This window comes from Chroicocephalus ridibundus, chromosome Z, assembly GCF_963924245.1.
Source record: "Chroicocephalus ridibundus chromosome Z, bChrRid1.1, whole genome shotgun sequence".
Lineage (NCBI taxonomy): Eukaryota > Metazoa > Chordata > Aves > Charadriiformes > Laridae > Chroicocephalus > Chroicocephalus ridibundus.
In genome coordinates, this window is record NC_086316.1 from 77,441,287 (window position 1) to 77,456,188 (window position 14,902).

General features: G+C 36.5%; 1 protein-coding gene across 6 annotated transcripts in view; it reads left to right on the top strand.

The window, feature by feature from the left end:
* The window catches only part of KIAA1328 (KIAA1328 ortholog), a 180,661-nt gene that overhangs the window by 22,928 nt on the left and 142,831 nt on the right, over positions 1–14,902 (top strand). The gene's annotated exons all lie outside the window — the stretch shown is intronic.

The window sequence follows — 14,902 nt, forward strand, 5'->3', positions numbered from 1 at the left end:
ATGCCCCAGTACTGTCATCATAGATATCTTAGGGGAAAAAAAGGATAATAATGAGATTATTAAGAAACAAATACTACTGTTATTTCAGAGCCCAAAGAAATTATGTTATCTTCTTTAGCTTTTCTTGTTATCACCATCAAGGATTGTTTTCATCTAAATTTGATGGTGTTGCATAAACGAAGAAGTAAAAACAGATGTAACATTTCTGTGAAGATTTATTAATTGGGGAAGAGGGAACTTCCTTTAAAAAAATACAAAAAAATGGTTATTGAATTGTAATCTATGCTGAGATTATCATTTTGGAGACAAAGAATAGGAAGATAAAGGGAAGAAGAGTTTCTGTTTATTACAAACATATTTTTTTCTTTTTGTAAACATAAACTCACCAGCCCTACTAAACTGCACTTTTTGTTTTATTTAGAATGTACCTAGATTACCGAAGGTTTTTGTTGGAATTATTTTCTGACTGAAAATGATTGGTTGATTTGAAGACCCAGCCAAGTTCATACAACAAATCCCATATGATTAACTTTGCTAGTCTTAAAAATGATCACAGCCTCTGTTTACATATGTCCTTAATACTGTAACTTAGGACTTTTTAATTAGTTGATTTTGCATGCAGTTAACATGAATATTAATTTAACTAAAACAGTTCATCTGCTGATATTGTTAGTGAGACCTAGAATATTAATTTGCTGGAAGAATAATGGGCCTCTTATAAGCATTATGTGGAGTCTTTAATAAAATGCTTTTAGTTTTGCCATAGTACTGTTCATTACATTACTTTTGCATATACTCATAAATTAGTGCTGTTTACATATTTTCTCCTTTTACTGTCTTTCTGTGTTAATGCAGAATTAGTATTAGTTTTCAGGAAAAAATTAGTTGCTGACTTGTTTAAGGCCAAAGAGCATAATGGCAGAAAAGCAGGTGTCAAAGTACAGAATTTACTTGTTTGTTCTGTCATGCTTACTTTTCTCTATAATGTTGAATTTGCTTTTCTGAAAACAGGGAGAGAAATAGGCACATCTTCTGTTTCCTTTCTTTTTTCAATCTGACCCACCAGTTGTTATCACAGGTAAAGAAAAAACACAAGGTTTTGCACAGAAAACTTCTGGCTAAGTACTTTGAATATGTGGTCCTTGTGTCCTGCTTAACAGATATATATGTGTGCCCCTCCCCAGGGCTGTTGTTTGCAAAAGAACACTTAATCTGAATTCACAATGACAATACAGAGTGTCATAGTGAAATGGGGTATGGAAATTAACAATACAGTTAAGCATGTATGTCTGAAAGTTGGATCCCTGCTTTGTTGACTACCCCAAAATAATAAAAGGAAAGAAAAAAATTTCTATATAGAGAAAAAAATTGCTGTTTGCAGGAAACTCATGCCTACTGCTTTTGAAAGTCAGGCTATTTATTTAAAACTCAGTAACAATTTTAGAATTTAACTTTAAGTCTAAGGGTAATTTTTGCTTTTGTTATAGTTTGTGTAGTATAGTTCTTGATAGTATAGTTTCTGACAAGTTACAAAGTGAGGCTTTGGAATGACCATCATTTTTCTTTTATTTCTTAACTTGTCTCCCTCAGCTTATTGTTTTACATTTTTCCCTTTGTATTTTTCATATGTGAATGCATACTATGTATCTTTCTGTGCATCATCATTTGTTTGAAGGCATGTGAGGAGAATTAAAAAATAGTATTCTGCTCCTTTCTTCCATTTTATGCAAGGTGTTTCCCTTACTGTTGTTATAGGTCTCCTACTAGTAAATGTTTCTAAGCAACCATTATGGTCTATTGAATAAAAGCTGAACTTATTAAAAAGTCCCTGAATATTTATATGCTATTCTGTAACAGCAGTATTGGTTAAATAATGTATGTATTTAAGAACTTCTTAAATGTAGAAGAATCAGTCAAGGACTATTGGGTAAATAAGATATTTTGAATTTTTCATGAACTTTTAAACTAAAACAAGGTGAAACATATCGTAATGTTGAATGTTCAAATGGATCAATGACTGGAGATTCATTTAAAGCTCAGCTTTCTGTGTTTAATCCTAGCTAGTGCCTTAGAGCATAAGCTAGCCACATTGCCCATGTTATGGAATTATTCAGAATCAACAGGCAGCATCTAAACACTCAATATCAACCTCTGTAGAATATGAGCTAGATAGGCTTCTTGCCCTAAAACTTCACACTCAGTGGGGCAGGATTGTTTTTGAGACAGTACTGTCAATGCAGCGGTGTAGCTGTGGAGTAAGAGAGGCAGAATTGCTTTGTAATTTATGCTGTAAAGTGTGAAATGACATTGTTCTGTGTGTCCCTGGCTGAAGACTTTCCCACCCAGCAGCTCTGGCATAGAATTTTGGAGGCCTGCTGAGGTGAGTGTTGAGGGCTAGTGGCATTCTTGCATCTCCTCTATTTCATGACATTTTTGTACTGCGGAGATCTGTTCCTGGTGCTAGAGAGTTGATGTTTCTGAGCTGCAGTCTTACTGGCTAAAGACCTAGAGTTCTACTCTGCCAGGTTGTTGATAGCTGCTGGTAGGTATGTGCTTTACAGGCAACCTGTCTTCTAGCTCTGGAGGTTAAGCACAGACATGATGTTATCTATACTAACTATGTGGTGTGGATCTCAGAACTGGATATGATGATGAGCTGCCCCTGTCTGAACTTAAAGGGAGAGACCTGTCATTAGAAATGCCGCTTTAGCCATGGCAATCTCATATATCAACATCAGTTACCATAATGGAAAAAACCTGAAGGAGGTCAGGTAAAAGGTATTTCTCTGTAGAAGTCAGGCTGGTGAGAAGGCTGATCTTTCTTTTTTCAGGCACTTAAACTGAGCAGGCCACTTACCTGACTGAATTTGGCCCCTGCTTTTGTGGCTATTGCTGAAACTTTTGGCTTTAGGCATGTGAGCTATTAAAGTGATGGTTTTTCTGAGTTAAATTTTCCTTTATGACATTTGGCTTATTCAGAAACAAAGACTGAGATCTCTTAAAAGGAGGCACAAATGGGAAAATGAGATCATTAATTGTTGAAGCTGGTACTGTAACAAATTGACTAGAAATGTGGATTCAGAGAAATTGATGTACTTTATCCTTCCAAACTAAATGAATTCTCCATCTGCTTCAGCTTCTCAACAATAATGAGGACGTTGGTCTGACTCTGCTATTGGTTTCTCTGTCTTCCTGAACTATTTTGGAAAGTTTAAACACTTCTTGCATGATTAAATACACTTTCAATAAATCAATCTCATAATAATTGTTGTTCAGGAGAGTTCATTATTCAGTTTAGTCTTTTAAATTACTGTTCTCCTTTAAAGGATTCTTCTGACGTAATGGCTTCTGCTAAATCCATTTGCCATGCCCTGGCTTGTAATTACTTTAGATTTGAAGAATAAAATGAATGGCTTTATTATTAATCACTAGCAGATTTGTCTTACTGTTTTTAACCTTAGAGTGGCCTTCGCTCATGAAATAATTTTAACGGTCTAGATAGCAAAACACTTCATACCTTTCTTTCAACAGAGATTTAGTGAAAGCAATCAGACAGTTTTGTATTTTTTTTCTTCTGCTCCCCTGTCAAACGTTTGTCACACTGACTGTCATCATATGTGTGTTTGCTGTTGTATGCTGTCAGTTGCTGGCCCTCTGAAAGCCTAGTTTTGCTACCTGCTTTTAGAATGTAATTTTTTCATGCTGGGCTAGCTTTTATTTTTGCCTGATGCTGTGGAGAGTACGTTGCACTTAAACATAGCATTAACTTAATATTGGCTATTATACTGGACGCTGGGATATACGAATTTTGTCACTGTTCATGCATGATGAAAACTATTCTTTCCTCCTTTCTATTGTTATGGGGTTTCATAGTTCTTATTGATGATGCTTTTGTAGCCAGATGATTTTTGAGCCTGTGCTGTGACTTTTAGTAGCAGAGTGCCGTCTTGGAGTGAAGTTTTACAGCAGCTGAGACGGGACAGGTAACTGTCCTTCGTGAATTTTCTCCATCTGGCCTCAGTTCTTTGTCCATGGTCTCTTGTAAGGCTGTTCAAACCCATCCTTAATTTTAAGCTACCAGTCAATGCAAATTAATATGAAAGCATTTTCAGCCTTGCTAAACTTTTTAGGATGTAGTGGATGTTACCTTATATCCCATTTTCAGGGACCGCTTAGAAAATGAAAGCGGGTTAGTTGTAGAGTTATAGACATTCAATAAATCTCAGCTTTTAATTTCTGTAGGGATTCATTGCTATAATACCAGTATGTTGTTTTTGTTTCCTCTTTCAATTGTGATGTTTAACCAGGGCTGAGAATTTTTTGAGTAATGCCGAGGAATTGGAGAAGACATCTAAAGAGGAATGAACAGTGTCCTTGAAGTCTTAATTCCATGGCTCTCTAGGAGGTCATTAAAAGTGTAAGTGTAAAACTGGATGGAATTTATCCACATACAAGAACTTCATAGAAGATTTCCATCTGTACCTTTTATCCTTAATTCTACTTGTATTACGCCTCCTTGCTCTAGCTTTGGGAATTGTAGTTTTTCATTTCACATCTACATTTTTCAGCTCACATACTAGTGTGTATGTGTTTATTTAAATGTATTTTTAATTGTGAAAATGGTAATTTTTTTACTGATGGCAGTATGGTCACTTCCATTGCATATATGTCAAGCGTTTTACATAAAGGTTAGCCCCTTCTCGGGACAAAAAATACCCCAGGGTTATAGCATAGGGAATACAGTTGAAGTAATAAAGATTATGTTGCTGATAAGTTCCCCTCAAGGCCCCATGATGGTAATACCCCTATATTTTGTCTTTAAAGAAAACTGCTGAGAGCCAATAATTTTTTTTTGTACGTGTCCCATTTTCATTAATGCATGGTAATTGATGGAGTTGCAGTGACTTGTAACAGTAATGAGTTCTAAACATAAGAATGCACTCCTTTCTAATAAGTGAGCACTGCTGGGGTTTAAAAGCGTACTAAATCAGTTGCTTTAGTATGAATTTATTAGTTTTTTTCAGCATTAGCTTTAATAGTAGTTATTTACATAAGCGTACATCCCATTAACCGCCATCAGGGCTGGAAAACATGCTGAACTGTTCATATTTTCATATAATTATTGAACATAATGGTTTCATTTGCATTTCTAAACAGTGATGTTTCTGTCAGGCTTGGAAATAGTGTCTTTACGCAGTCCCTATTTCACATCCACTTATTTGACATCGTTAAATTTTATGCTAATGTGCTTCCCTAGAATATCATCAGTAGGACAGATGCTTGCACTTTAATATACAAATCAGAGATGCTTTTCCCTCCCCCCTCCCCTGAACTGCAAAAGAAATAAAAAAGCATATCTGCACTTTTTAGATATAGTTTGTTTCATTCTAAAGAATCTGTAAGAAATGAAACTTCACTTTCACCCCTGCTAGTCACTTCCAAATGTTGTAACAGATACCTTCTTTATGAAGGGTGGGAGACTATCCTCTGCATGAAGGAGGAAGAGTCTTCTAAAATTCAAGTTAATGGCGTGTTAAAATAAAGACTGTAACCTTGAGATTGCCTCATGTGTAAGGCATGGAGCCTTATGTAGCAAGTTGCCTATTGAGGCAGTGGTCCATGGACTGGCTTCCCTGGCAGCAGATGATTGCGGTAGAGAAGGTTCAGGAAGGGAGCAATTTCAGCTGCTAGACTCGGTGCTAGTCAGCAGAAGTACATTTGGAATTGTACGCTGTCATGTTTTTAGTTTTACATTTAAAATAAGTTTTTTTTGTTTTGTAATTATGCAGGCATGTGGAGGTATATGAGCCCTCGCTAACTAAGTGGGGATGGTGGTTGCTGTATGATCAGTGTTGCTCTGATTCTTTATATGTGTATAAGAGCTTTGATACTTGCACAGAAGTTAACAGTGGAAGGAGAGCATCAAAACCCTAAGAGATAGTGACAGTAACTGCAGTTCTGAATATGGAAATGACACAACAAAAATAAATAAATAAAATCAGCACCACCACCAAACCCACTCTAATTTCATTTTTAAAGGGTAGAAAAGCAATATGTGGCATCTTGTTCTGTATGAGCTTTAGCTTAGGATGACTTGCCTGCAGTTGTAAATAGAGTGCCAGAGGTAGAGCAGATGCGTGCAAACTGCAATATATGGTTGAAGTCAAGGGAAAAGGCAAATATCAAATTGTATAGTATGTTGCTTATGAACCTGACATGACCCATGTAAATAAGCATGGAAACCCAGTCAATCTCCAGCTCAGTTCTACACTTTTACTGACATACCGAATGTGACATTGGGCAACTCTGTTGTCTTCTCTCTTACTTACCTGTTTAAAAATTTGGGGTACTGCTTGCTGGTCTTTGTGTGATGCGAAAAGTTAAATATATGCACATTGCTTAGTTATGGCATTTCACGGACACCCTCAATCTTGAGCAATACAAACATTGTATATACAGATCTGAAAATCTTGTATAAAACCAAAAATATTCACGTCAAGCAAAAGACCGAGAAGTGCACCACACAGATTTATCATTTTCATTGTGGTTTATATGTAGAAATAAATGTTAAAAAAATGCTTCTCTTCTTGGGCATGTCGTGGAAGAAGATTTGAAGGAGTCACCCAAATGGAAAAGGGTACTTGGACTGAAATGAAAGGGCATTTTTTATGCATAAAGGGCCACGTGAGCAAACTGGAGATATACTCTGATGGGTTCTGGGCTTATGGTGTCTTTAATTATAGATGATTAACAGTTTACTAGTTGCTTTGCAGACAAGTATAGAGACAAAAATCCCTGCTGAGAAATGCGTGCAGTCTAAGACCTCATTCTGGTGGTGTGTGTAGAGCTATATTTCAAGTCATGAGAAATAGGAGTATTAAAACAACAACAAAAAATTTGCTTTCATTATCTCAGAGAGAACTATTGGCTTTTTGAAGTATTTCTATTGCAGTTTTGAGCTTACAATAGTGCATGCAACCAGTTTATACAAAACCATTTGGAGCAAGGTGTTTTTTGGTAAACCTTTTACTCAGGACTAAAATAGGAGGCTTCAAAGTGGGGTAGCAATTGGTGAGACGTGCTAATTTCAGCTCTGAAGTACTGGGGGATTTAAAGAGAGCACCTCTGGCACGCAGAGCAGACTGTTGTGCTGAAGAGATCCTGAGCTGACCTCTTGTCAACTTCTCATTTGAATCCTGAATAGAAGGCTCTAGGTAATTGGCAAGTATCCTTATTTTAATATGCAGCCATAAAAAGTTAAAGTATGATGATTTTTAACATCAGAAGATTAACATTTTACCTTTAAATAAAATATGATTAACTGGTAGAGAATTAAAAGTAATAGAACTGAAATATTCAAACTACGACTCTGTGGTGTCAGATTATGCATCAAGTGTGACAGTTTAAGTACTGAAGTGATTTAAAAATGATCCAGCTGAAGGATGTATATCCCAAGTATCAAGAATAAAATGGAATAAAACAGTTGTGGCTATCAAAACTTTCTCAAACCCTCCTGGCTGACGGAACCAGGAAATCGAAAAGTAGCCTTGTTTACAGTGACTGTCTCTTGCCCGCTGCCAGTGCAGGTGCAGCGAGGGAATAATCCGCATGCTGTGACGGCATCCTAATCTATGATTTTAAGTGTGCCAGATGATGATTATGCTTAAATTTAATTGCCAGGCCAAGACTATTGCTTCTGGATTCATCTACCAGCAAGGTTCAAATATGATTGATGTAGCAATGTGTCTTGTCTTTCATCAGTTTGCAGTGAGCCAGGCTTCTTATTATCCCTGTACAGTTTCATTTCTGTTAGATTGGCACATGTTTTGATAAATGAAACTACATATTTACCATCTGAACTACTTAGTGTTACTGTTTGGAAAACTGAAAATGCCATTGTGAAGGTCTGTCATTTGACGTCTGCATATTTTAAGTCCTTGTTAGTAAAAATGATTTTTCCCCCTGCATAGTAGTTCTATAAACTCAACTTGGAATTTGACAGTAAAGCAGCACCTTGCTGTCTTCTGAAGTCCTGTAAATGAAGTTTTTAAATGCAATTTGGGCATTTAGTAATCCCCTTGCAGACATCGTTTTCAGCAGGTTTGTACACATTAAGCTATGACACCTTGAAATTGTTTATGAAGCATCAAGAGGAGGACTGAATGTGGCTCAGGTTCCAAAATGAAAAAAAAAAAAAAGTGATAAATAAAATGTACTATGGTCACAATAATTGGCAGGTCTAATTTTGTTTACATCCAGGGAACAGGATGCTGAAGTAAGGGGGTGTTGCTTTCATGTAGTTTCTTCAGAGAGTAGAACTTCAGTAATTATGTAAAAATGCAAACAAAGTACTTAACAGCCTTCATAGTACGTGAAATCTTCCAGTTACACTGCTCAGATGCTTGTGTGGGTTTCTTCATATTTCATTATCTTCAGGGAGAACTTTTTTGTTTGCTATAAATATTGGTAGTCACATTGATGAAAGATCCTTAGATGCTTTTAAAGATGTTACTCATCATCTCTTAATTGTGCAGAATAAGACTCAAGTGAGCACATCTCCTGATGTCCAGCTGTCGCTTCAGGTAACTGGACAAGTCCTGTGAGGCCTTACTGCTCTGTTTCAATGGAAATAACTGTATTTAACTTGCCAATGCTCTTTGCTTTAACCTGCCAATAAACCTACTGAATAAATTTGTCCTATGAATGGAGGGAAATTAATAATTAGAGTTAAGTTTCTAATTACCTGCAAAGAGAAGTTATGGGAGCAAGTAATACACACTTATCTTCAGGACAGAGTTTGATTGTGGGAAGCATTGCATGGCATTAGCTCTGGTACTGTGAGACTAGCTTTGGTTACCCTGAAAAGCCTCTTGGTTTCCCCGGAAGGCCATCTTGGTACACTGCCCTAGGTACATCTGCTGTGAAGTTTGGGAGATCTGTTCATAGCCTGTGAATCCTAGTTGATTTTAATGAACTGTTTATATTGAACTTATGCCATGTTGGCAAGGTTCATGGTGTATATTGCAGTCCTCTTTCTGGAAACAGCCACATGACAGTCCAGAGAATTTAACAACTATATAATTGTATTGTTCTGACTGAATAGCGAATGCATTGGAGGTTGTCCTGCATCTTGTGCAGGGGACAGATGACCATGAGAAATCTTCTGGCTCTCTCGAAGAGTCCTCATAACATTTTTCTGTTCATAAAGCTGTAAATATATGCCTTGATTCACTTGTTACTTCTCTCCACTGTGCCCTTTTTTGAAGGATCATTGTTGTAAAAGGTCCTCTAATGTTTTTTCAATGCCTTTTCACTTCCAAACCAGACAGTCACAGCTTGTTCTTGTGCCAATGTTTTGCTTAAATAGATCTTCCTTCTATTTAATCTTTATGGAGGAGGGATTAGAGCAACAGACATGTTGTATGAGTGATGGTAACTGCTTGACTTCTGCATAAGAACAAGCTAGGAATCTGGTGAAATGGTACAAAGTTGGGAACAATTATGTGACTGAAAGGTCAGGGAGCTTAGCAAAGTCCAAACAGTAACGCGTCCTAATTGGGATTTGTTTGGTTTTTTCTTGCATATGGAAGTTGTCTTGATAAAGTTCATCTTTGCAAAGCTACGTAGTGAAACTTCTGGTCGGTGTTACGGAAAGTCATGAAAGGTCAAACTTAAACGCATGTATAACCTATGATTAAAGGTTGATGCTTTTAAGTAACTGAGATAACTGAGCAGACAAATTATGATGTGACTTTAAATGGGCCTCTTGACTTCCACCATGGCAAAGGTGTCTTGTCAGTTCTTTTCATTAGGAATCCTGTTCAGTTTTGCTTTATCATCAGCCAGGGAGGATGGGGGACACCACTGCAGCTGTTCTTTTGTTAGTTGTTCAAGGACATAGAGCTGTTGTGAATGCTTTAAATTTGGAGAGAAAAAGCATCATGTAGCTGGACTTGCATTAGCTGTGTCGCTACTGGTGTCTCAAATCTGTTAATGGTGCTGCCTACAACAAAGTCAGGATTTACTCCGCAGAGTCATGATTCTTTGCTTTTAAATACCAATAATAAAGTAGTCATAAGTTTGGGATCTTGATCTGCAACAGATTTATATTTCATATAATGCATTTAGTGAGTCATGTGTTTGCTTTTCATGTAGGTTTTTTCATTGTGCATGAGGAAATAAACACATGTCTGAAACCATTCTGAAAGAAAATATAGGAAAATTGGTTATTAATTCAGTGTTGCTAAATGCTGTCCTTGAATGTTTAGTTGGGCTCAGTCTTTGTCTACATCTATCCCTCTTTGGGATGACTTTCAGCCTTTTTCCATTGGCATGTCTGTTTCTCTTTGTAGATACTAAAATAGATTCTTAGCTAATATTTCATAAAAAACATATGAAAGGAAAGTTCTGCAATTTATATCTTATTGAAAGAGTCAATATTTTCTGCTGCCGCTTCAAAATAGATAAAGTATGGGTAACTGTTGCATTGCAGAAGCTTTGCTTTGTAGTTCACAGTTTTGACATAGAATTATTGTGGGCATGCTGAATCAGTGGTATTTTGTCTCATAAATCTTTTGGCTTCAAAAGCAACCCAAAATATGTTTGTGAGCTATAACGAAGAGTGGTTCATTCTCTTCTCTTTTTATAATACTGCATCGCTGAAGGTGGTGTTCTACTTTCTTTTTTTTTTTCAATGTCAAGAATTTTATTTTAATAGAACTTATGAAATCTGGAGACTTATGGAAGATTAGTAAATCTGCCAGAAGTTTATATTGATAAGATTAATGAAGAAGAGGTTATACATAAAGAAAAAAACTCTCCTTCACTCTTTGGATCTGCTTACTAAATGATGTGAAACTTCATTCCCTAGGAAAGGGTGTTTCTATTCAGGAAGATAGTATGGTAGGCATAGTCTCTGAATTTTCCAGGAAGTGTGGTGCCTGATGTGGATCTATTTTTCAATGCTAGATGCTAGGGTTGTGTTGTGTATTTGCTATAGGTGGATTCAGTAAGGCAAAAGTGTAAATCACTATATTTGTGTCAGTTATCTATATTTTGTGTATTTTGGAATTTAACATCTAATTTATTGAAGTTGGCTGTTTTTCACTGGAGTGAAAAAGGTTTTTAGTCAGGAGAAATATGGATGTAGGAGGGGGCCAGAAGTTTTAAAGAGACTTTTTTTGGAGCCATGTAATGGCTTTTCTTCTAAACTTTTTTAGTGAAGCCTACAGGAAGAGTTCTGCGCAAGACTTCCTAGAGTTTCCTTGGGCAACTGCATGAATGAGGATAAGCGATCCTCTCACTTGCGGACTGCAGTTATGCTGTTATATCGTATGAATAGAACTAGAGGTGACCTTTTAGAGTTTCTACTCCAGACGTTCTGTCAACATCATGCTTCTGGATGTTTATCTTTGAGACTTTCTGTTATCCCTGCTAAATAATAAGGATAAGCTGTGACCTATTTACTATCTCTGCAGTCTAAGGCGTGCTGAGCTCATTGGAGAGATGCATTGGAGTCTGATTTGCTCATTCTTCCCCTTCAACCTTAGTGCTGTTTGCCTTGCCCAACTTGATCCCAGCCATGTCTATGATCCAGCGCTATGGGTGGTCCTGCAGTCAGTGTGTTCAGAGGTGCCTTTTGTGTCTGTAATGTAGAGATGTCCAGAAAGTAGTGCAGTACCCAGTCACGATGCAAATCATGAGTGCAGCACATGGAATTCGGGGCTGGTTTAGACGATCTCTGAAGGTTCCTTCCAACCTCTGCCGTCCTGTGATTCTGTGAATCATTCTTCTCTACTGAGGAGACTCACCTATAAATCAATGTGGATACACACAGTATTTAATCTTTCCTGCTCCCCTCCCACTTTTTGTCAATCATGTAGTGTTGAATATGCAAAAAATTGAGAAACTATGAGTTAGTAGTAGTCTATTAATATAAGATGTATTTCCCCTAGTGTTTGTTAAAGCTTGTTATTCCCCTGTAGGATTTAGATTCTTGGATCTCAAGCAGAGTGAGGCTTCTAGAGTTTGCCTGGATTTGTGGGTAATGGGGAGTAATTCTTCCATGATTGCAAACTTTCATATCAGAACTATTGTCATCATTAAACTTTTTTTTAAGGGCTGTGAACATAAGAATTTCATATTTACAAATCCAATTTGAGAATCAGTATCAAGCCTAATGCCAAGATAAGCCTATCATAACAGGAGAGTAATTCACTCTAACTTTTTCATACGTTAAGCTGCATTGGATGCACAATAATAAAACAGATACATAGAGCGGATGGTGTCACACTGCAAAATGTTTGGTTGTTTTCATTGGCCTGACAGAGCTCCAGTACAAAGGGTACAGAGTGTGGACAGACTCTATAATGAACCTGCATACCAAATCATCTGTCAGAACCCTGGTCAGCTGGGAACAGACTTGCTGACAGACATGAGACTCCTAGTATAACCATGTGATGCTTTATCTTTTATTCAAAACTCAGTTGGCTCCTTGTTCTGTAAGTTTAATAGAGATGTAGTCTCCATTGCCACAATGTCAATTTTACTATAGTTATATCATGTGGAATGTTGAATGCTGTGAAAAGGATGTATTAGGAGACTTTGAAAACTCAGCAATGTTAGAAAACAAATTTTGATTGAGATTCATGTACAGAAGGAGTTTCCCACAGTTTTTAGGGTCTCGAATCAACAACGTTTTAGTGAAATAAAGCGTTATAAGCAAAAATTACAACAGAATTTATAGTGGTTAGACAGTGTTGGTGCAGTGCTAGGAAATTGTTGTTAATTGGTCCTAACATTCTATTATGATGCATCCTGAGTAGAAAAGAAAACAACTTCTAGTTTCTTATAGATTGTATTCTTTGACTTACAGTTGTTTCGTAGATCAGGAATAGAAAACTGTTCTGTTAGCCTTTTTGCTTATGTAATATTACTACTTGAGCAGCCAAAGAAAAAAGGCAGGCAACTATTTTTTCATTTAGAGCTGATCAATGTTTTAAATTTCTGTTTTGCGGGGATTGTTAATACTTTGAAATTCAATTTTGTTCCACTAAAATGTGTTTCAAACAAATTCAAGGACTTTTTGTGATGCCATGTTTTGGATTTAAGTTCTTTCATGACCTAGTGAGAGATGAGTGTTGTGATCCTGCTATCCTGATGATTGTGCTCTGACATAATGGAAGTGATCTATTTATTTTTTAAAAAGTGTGCCAGTCTTTCATTGCAATATACATGGTATGTCAATACTGAATGTCAGTCATCCTTTTAGACTTTCAGCTACTGCCATATCATGACTTTTTTTATAATGAGTCAAGTACGACAATTTCTGTATTTGATGATACAAAATATCAACAAGCAACTGAACATCTGATGCAAAATGAAAACTTCCTGCTCTTGGAAATAGAGAGGATTTTCTTAAGTTTCAGCAGGTTGTTTTTTGGTTTGTGTTTTTTTTTTTTTTTCCTTTTCTGGTGGAAAAGTGGTTTACACAAAAGGTTGGTATTATGTTAGAAGCATATGTTAGAAAAACAGACCTGAAAGAGATCTTTAGACATCCTGTTCTTTGTCGATAGAGGATAGATCACAGCCTGCCTTTCTCTCTGGCTTCTAGTTCTTTGCCCAGATAACCTGAACTTCAAGTTTTCATTCCAATTTGTAGCCTTTGCCATAGCTGTAAGCTTTTCTCTAGGCTAGGAATTTGAATTGTTTCTCACTCAACAAATTAAGCTCTGCAGTGTCCACTGCTGATAAGCCTTCCAAGCTGTCACAGATTTGCTCTGTCCTCACTTGCGTTTTGTGAAAAGCATTGCAGTTTGGGTACCTATCCCACAGATTTCTGGCAGAGTTCTCAGAAATAGTGAAGTTGGGCAGATTTCAAAGGGCCATGAGTACACTGTGGGGAAAGTGACGGATACGCTGTTTGATCAGGATGAACCTACAATGCCAGTGAACCTTTAACTTAGCTGGCATTAATGCAGCCTGACTGAAATAGCATTTCGAGTTAATGAAACTAGTTTTAACACTATCTGCAATGCTTTCTGTGTGTGAACGTGTGACATTTTACAAGTGTATTGCAAAGACTAAATTGATTCTTAGAAGAATATATTTCTCTAGTCCAGACGAGACCTAATAGATCTTTTTCCTAGATAGCAGACTTAACTTTTTCTTAATTTTCTCTCTTGATTAAAATCCTGAATGGGGTGACGTTTCTACTAAATGTCTACTCAAAATAAGCTTAGAGAAAATGGAATGTTAGCCATAAAAATGTCACTTTCATATGGTTTTACATAACATCCTAAAAATCTCCTAACGATATATGTGCAAGTATGGAGTATGCATGCTTGCTGTATTTTGAATCAGTGTGTGCAGGAGTGTATAGTCACAAAATATTGATGACACTATGCTGGGGAGAGTGCTTGGAATAAGGAGCATTGGCGAAGAAAAGGAGAACTGAGTGGCAAACCCAAGATACAGAGATGGATGAAAGGCAAGTGAATATTCAATATGGAAAGCTAAAAAAAACGTATCAGACTGCTGGGACAAAGAAGTATATCCCCTATTAAAGGGAAAAATAACAGATTTCTCATAAACAATTTCCTTATTAATGTTTAGATTTTATAAAGGAAACAGTGCAATTCTAAAAGATATTTATGCTTTTAGGTGTGAAATGGAAACAATTTCTTTTTTTTTCTCTGTGTATGTGCACAAGCACTTATATTATTCTAACCTTTTTTCATAGTGCTGACTATGTATTTTGTACAGAAGATATTCTAGTTTTGGTAAGTTGATTTTTGTTTATCCATAAAATTCTGCTGACTTCTCTTTTGTGTCTAAATACTTGACTGATTATTGAATTCAATGCATTTATGAGTACATCAGAAGTCTTATTTAACAATTAGAG